The sequence below is a fragment of the Sus scrofa genome, chromosome 9 (assembly GCF_000003025.6).
Source record: "Sus scrofa isolate TJ Tabasco breed Duroc chromosome 9, Sscrofa11.1, whole genome shotgun sequence".
Lineage (NCBI taxonomy): Eukaryota > Metazoa > Chordata > Mammalia > Artiodactyla > Suidae > Sus > Sus scrofa.
In genome coordinates this window covers 133,141,259-133,148,088 of record NC_010451.4, presented here as the reverse complement: position 1 = coordinate 133,148,088, position 6,830 = coordinate 133,141,259, and the positions used below count along the sequence as shown (strand labels likewise).

At 47.2% G+C, this 6,830-nt stretch overlaps 1 long non-coding RNA gene across 1 annotated transcript; it reads right to left on the bottom strand.

The window, feature by feature from the left end:
* Window positions 3,555–6,805, bottom strand: LOC102159985. Its single transcript, XR_305746.3, has 3 exons — window positions 6,670–6,805; window positions 4,612–4,679; window positions 3,555–3,958 (listed from the first exon to the last, which is right to left on the bottom strand). It is a non-coding gene; the product is annotated as an uncharacterized LOC102159985 (long non-coding RNA).

The following is a 6,830-nucleotide window of genomic DNA, read 5'->3' as shown; positions in this document are numbered from 1 at the left end:
TTACACGACCGGATCTCATTCAGTCTGAGTCACATGCTGACCACGCCCACCGGGTTTCCCGTGAACCCCGGATGGGCCCACGTGTCTCACCACCTCCGGAGCCTCTCCCCTCAGACGTCTGATAGGAAGCTCAAGCTTAACGTGTGACTGGAAGATGGTGACATTGGCTGGGCAGATGGACACAGGGGCTCTGAGCCACGGGAACAAGGGGAGAGCGGAGCAGTTAACAGCGATGGGGGGCGGGACCCATTAGGCTGGCCCATGTCATCCCCTCAGGTTGCTTCCAGGCCCACACAGGAACCCGCTTGGGTGGTGCTGGTGGTGTGCACTTCATAAACTGTATTCACCTCTGTCTCCACTTGCGATGATTCTATCAGGAGAGATTTGCAATGCTAGTTCCAAGAAATGTTGACAAGTAGGAGGAAGCATTTGATAAAAACATGAAAAAGTCAAGAGTTCTCCTTGTGGTTCAGCAGTTTTAGAACCCAACTAGTATCCATGAGGACGCAGGTTCGATCCCCGGCCTCCCTCAGGGGGTTAAGGATCTGGCATTGCCGTGAGCTGTGGCATAGGTTGCAGATGTGGCTTGGATCCTGCGTTGCTGTGGCTGTAGCTGTGGCTGTGACCAGCAGCTGCAGCTCCGATTCGACCCCTAGCCTGGGAACTACCATATGCTGCAGGTGCGGCCCTAAAAAGAAAAAAAAAAAAAAACGAGAGAAAGGAAGGGAGGAAGGAAGGAAGGGAGGAAGAAAGAAAAAGTCTCCGAAGTCTTTGTGGGCAGCATCAATAGCAAACTGATCGTTGCAGAGAGGTGTCCAAAAGGAAGACGTCATATGCTTGTCACCCACACAGACACCACTGTGACTTCTCTAAAGGTGTAGTCTGTTCATACGGCCTCCTTGCTGGAAATCCTTTAATGGCTCCTCTCCTTGTGGGGGACTGGGCCTCAACTTCCCAGCACGGAAGGACTGACGCCTCACCTGCCTGATTCTCCAACCTTCCCCTCTCCCCCTCCCCCCCCACCTCAGCAACATGGACCACAGGCACATCTCCAAACACAACTTTCCACACCGCTCTTGCTCCCCCACTCTCCCTGGAAGTTCCCAGAAAACCCTGACTCGGTGCATCCTGCACGTATCTCCCATGACCCCTCATCTCTCTTCCATAGCAGGATGGGTTTATCCTTGCGGTTCCAAAAGCCCTCTGCACATCCTTCCAAGACAGCGTTTATTTAGCCCATGGCAATGCGCTTATTTGTTCACTGCTTTGTCTCCCCAACTAGATCTTCAAGGAGAAAGCCTGAGGTCTAAGCTTTTGAGATCCTTAATACCCAGCGTTATGACATGAACACAGGTACTGTTTAGAAAATGTTTGATGAATGAATGTTTGCCTGCAGAGACATGGCCAGAACACGTGAAAGACAGTGTAGTTGTACCAACATCCCACTAGAGAGGGCGATGGGGGCGAACTTTATCCCCTCCAGCTCAGCATTTTAGGCTTGTTCTCAGTCAGATGAAGACAGTCTGATAAAATATGGCAGTTTTAGGCCAGGTCTAGTATAAATCAACCTCTGATGAGGAAGCGTACTTATTAAAGGCTCTGGGTACCACGCCAGGCTCTGGGTTGGACTATGAGTAGTTCTTACGGGTACAGATGAATAGAATGGGTAGGACCGTGTGTAATATTTTACCATTTTTAAGTTAGAGAGGGCACTGAAGTGCATTGCAAAGCTTTTCTTTTCTCAGACACAATCTCTTCTGAAATTACGCTGCCCAGGGGGCTCGTCGCCTCCTCCACAGTAAACACCATGGAATCCGAGGACCACCCAGCTTTCTCCTTCCTGTTGTTCTGTATCCCTCACAGCCCGTCTTGAGCACTCACACACGCTGTTCATGAAGCCAGCGGAAGCAACGCGCGCAGCCCAAGATCTAGACCCAAGATTAATTTTTTTTGAGTTGGGTGCTGATGTTCGATGGACGTGACAGATGCTCAAGGGCAGCAGATCCCCTCCCCCCACCCCCACACACCCCCCTGCTGGTTCCTCAGCATCCAGCGTCTATCACAGGGCACCGTAATAGCCTGCATACTTATCTATACCTGGACGAGGCTGAGAGTGCCTTGAAGAAGTCGGCATGGATCTGACTCTTTCTCCTAGCCTCAGGTGTTAGTATGTGGGCACGTGGCGTTTAGCACAAAAAATCTTTTAAGTGAATAAACAGGCTCATTTTTTTTTAAATGATTTTTATTTTTTTCCATTATAGCTGGTTTACAGTGTTCTGTCTATTTTCTACTGTAGAGCAAGGTGACCCAGTCGCACATACATATATATTCTTTTTTCTCACATTATCATGCTCCATCACAAGTGACTAGATATACAGGCTCATCTCATGATAAGGATAGCAAGAGACTTATTTCGGCCAGCACTCTCAGGGAGAAGCTGGCTTGCTTTGGGGGTGCAGAGACACATGTGTCTTCATGTGGTGGAGGAGCTAGTCTTACACGTAGGAGGCTGGCTGATTTAAGGCCTCTGGGAGGAACCAGATGCACCAGTGCACACACGCCTTCGCCAGAACCTTCCCAGTCAGTAGCTGAGGTGGCGAGCTTTCATCATTAGAGAGTCATACCTTTGGATGACTGTATGGCTCCCTGTCAACACATTTTGAACCCACCTGCCCTTGTTATCACTTATCACTTAAGTTTCAAAACACAAACATCTCCAGTATCTGACCTCTGTCCTCAAACTGTGCTCCCCTCCCCCCACCTTTTCTTTCCTGCTCTGCTGAAAATCTTAAGAGTCCTGCTTACTTAATTTCTTTCTTCTTGTTCTTGTTCTTCTTCTTTTTTTTTTTTTTTTTTTTGGTCTTTTTAGGGCCACACCTGCGGCATATGGAAGTTCCCAGGCTAGGAGTCAAATCAGAGTTGCAGTTGCTGGCCTACACCACAGCCACAGCAACGCCTGATAGGAGCTGCATCTGCGACCTACACCACAGCTCACAGCAACTCAGGATCCTTAACCCACTGAGTGAGGCTAGGGATGGAACTCGAATCCTCATGGATCCTAGTTGGGTTCTTAACCCAATGAAGCACAACGGGAACTCTGAGTCCTGCTTACTTTCTGTCTTTTGCATTGGAAAGTAGTTTATCGTCTTGAATACATTGCTGTATATCAAACAAGCTCTTTCGAACCACATACACCCTAATACTTGCAAGGGACGAAAATGTGCATCACTCCATGAGTTCACAATGATACTATACTTAAAAAAAAAAATACTTGGGAGTTTCCTTCGTGGTGCAGTGGTTAACAAATCCGACTAGGAACTATGAGGTTGTGGGTTTGGTCCCTGGCCTCCCTCAGTAGGTTAAGGAGCTGGTGTTGCCGTGAGCTGTGGTGTAGGTTGAAGACGTGGGTCGGATCCTGTGTTGCTGTGGCTCTAGCACAGGCCAGCAGCTACAGCTCCAATTTGACCCCTAGCCTGGGAACCTCCATATGCCGCAGGTGCGGCCCCAGAAAAGACAAAAAACAAAACAAACAAAAACCAAAACAAAACACTTGATCAGTCAGCATTAGAAGATCTACTGAATTGACGCCTTATGTTGGAAGTTAGTAACTGAAGGGAGAAGCAAGCATTTCTTCTGCCTTCCTATACAAACAGTACCATTGGGTAAACGAAATTTAGAGGAAGTCTGTCTTCACAGAAAGAGTCCAGCAAGTAAGTGAAGAAAAAAATGATGGTGTTAGAATATTTTCCCTTATGACAGGATTAGAACGTGACCTCTAATGAATGAATACATTTAGACACTAATTATCAATCACTGGAAACATCACAAAATGAAAGGCAACTAGATGAGCTACACCTCCTGATGGAGGCTGAAACAGCAACTACGCTGAAGTGTGATCCAAGTTCTAGATCCAACGATGTCTTCAGGAGAAATGCAGTGAACAGCAGAACACGTGAAACTAACAGTGTAAAAAAAAAAAGATGGCATTTAAAAGACAATTAGAAATTTGAACACTGACAGGTTACATGATGATATTAAATAATTGTTATCACCTACTTGGGGTGAAATAGGGCCACTGAGGTTATGTTGAAGAAAATGCTTATCTTTTAGATATTAAAAATTATTTACAGATGAAATAGGATGTCTGGGATTTGCTCCAAAATAATAAAATAAAAAAGTGGGTCAGGGGTAAAGGGCAGGAGTACATACGAAGCAAGATGTTCTTGGGGTGATGCTGAGGGATCGGTATGTGGGGGGCCTGGTACCATTTTGTCTACTTTGGTGTATACTTGAAATTTTCCAAAGAAAAAGTTATTTAACAAAGACACACTAACACCTTTCCGAATAGTCTGACAATCTTGTCTAAGAGACAGCCGTCCTCCCACCCCTTGAGATCATTATCCTAGGGGGTCTCCCCGAATGGAAAAATACCCAGGGAAAAGCAACATCAGCATCTCTTTACAAACTAGTATAAAAGATTATTTCCTGAACTGTTTTTCCCCGTGAAAATACTGAGCGCCTGAAGGGAAGGGAAAAGGAAAAGCTCGGAGGAGGGAAAAGGAAGGGCTGAGTGTGGGCAGAAGAAAGGGAAGAACAATGCTGCCTTCTTACCATCTTCCTAAGGACTCTACTAATTGGCACAGGCATCTTCTTCGCGTGGGTTTTACTAAGAACTTTCCCTGGAGGCGGGAACAAAAAGGTTTACATTCTGAACGCACGGGTTAAAATTGCACAAGCGGCCCCTTTTCCATTGTCAAAGGCTAATAGAAACAGTTTCAGAGGCGGGCTCCTTCTCCATGGCTCAGTGTGCCAAGAAGGAGACCTCGTGGGTGGAGTCAGGGCCCAGTTGTGTCCGAAACCTGGGAACCGTCTAGACCTTTCCACAGGACAACGACGTGCAAACCAGGAGAGAGTAAGGCGTCACCTCAAGCCCTCAAGAGCATAGCTCTTTCATAGAAGATCTCTGGAAGAACACCAAGACACTGGTTGCCTCTGGGGAGGGAAGCTGGGGCACTTGGAATGGAGGGAGGGCAGAAAAAAAGGATGGCTTTATTGTCACCGCCAGGTTATGTTGTGGTGAGTGCCTTCAAATATATGATGACATTTTGCAAACAGCCTTTTGTTGACATAAGTGACTGTACTTTTTATCTTGAAATTAGACAGAAGACAGATGTCTGTTTGTTTAAGGGCTCCTTGGCTGGGCCAGCGGCTGGCACTACCTGCTGTTTGCATACTTTCTTGATTCTTCCTCCCTCCCCTCCCTACCCCACCCCGGTCTCCCTGAATCTAATTAGGAGGAGGAAACGGTGACTAAAACCACCAAGAACAGGATTGGAATAGTTCTATCGCAACTTCTAGAGGCATGACGTGGTATTGGACAGAGCTCCAATGCTCCCACAGGCGCTCCTCTAATAGCAAGGGCAGGGAACGCTATCTTTGAAAGCTCTTGTTCTACCTTAAACATTAAAGTGAATTCTGCAGTCTATGAAGAAGCACTTTGTTTTTACAGGACATGACACTGTAAGTTACTCTCAGGAATAGTGTCTCTCTGTGTGGATACTGCGGTCTTTAAGGAGCACACACCTTTCTGGAGTGTTAAGTCCAGTTGGTGTTTGTTTTTTCTCTTTGTTTCTTGAGGTTATTATTTGCTTACATTAAAATGTACCTGTTTTATTTTATTATTTTATTTTATTTTGCTTTTTAGGCCCAAACCTGCAGCATATGGACGTTCCCAGGCTAGGCGGAGCTGCAGCCGCTGGCCTAGCCACAGCCAAAATGTACCAATTTCAAACGTACTGTTTTCTTAATTATACAAGGTGTAACTATCACCATGATCAAGATATAGAACAGTTACTACCCCCCACCCCACCCCTGCCCTTTCTTTTTCTTTTTAAGGGCTGCACCTGCCATGGAAGTTCCCAGGCTAGGGGTCAAATTAGAGCTGTAACTGCCAGCCTACACCACAGCCACACCGGATCAGAGCTGCACCTGTGAACTACATGGCAAATGTTTAACCCACTGAAGGAAGCCAGCGATCAAACCTGCATCCTCACGGAGACCATGTTAGGTCCTTAATCCGCGGGGCCACAGTGGAAGCTCCAGTTACTTCCCCTTTGAAAGTGCTCCGTCCGGCTTCGAGTTCGGTCTTGGGACACCTGATTGGGCTTTACTGCTTTCTCTAACACCGTCTCTCTGGGTGACTTAGGAAATCACTTTACCTCTCCGGATGGAGTTCTGCTCTAGTACCATGAAAAATGTCGGAATAGATGAGTTACCGGGGATCCTGCAATACTTCAGTAAAATGAGGGGAAGGGGAAGGGCAAGGGTGCGAATCTCAGCCTTGCCTCCCCACACCTGTGGCACATCCTAGGGGAAAAAACCTGTGGTCGCAGCAGACTTGGGTTTCCAGCTCCTCTTTCGCTCGTGTGCACGTAACCCTTTCTAAGCATCCCTTTTCTCATTTAAAATAGCAGGCTTTTGAACAAGACCTATTTGTCAACTGCTGTGAGGAGTCTTGAGATGCTCCCGCACCCTTAAAGGCTGGTTGCGTTTTTATTGTGGCATAATATAAAGGCACTGCATTCAACCACCTCCACTACTACACGTTTACGCAGGCCGATTCTCACAACCGAAAGTGACGAGCAAAGTACCACGCACCTTTGTACCCACCTGGGGAAGCCGAAGCCTGTCCGCCTTCCTTCTGGGGCTCAGAGAAAAAATGGGCGTGCGTACATGTGCTTCCAAAGAGCGTCGCCAGGGGGCGGAATGGAAACCAGGAAGTTTTAACGCCTGTCGTACAAGCGCGACGTAAAGCGGGCCTGCTTTATGGC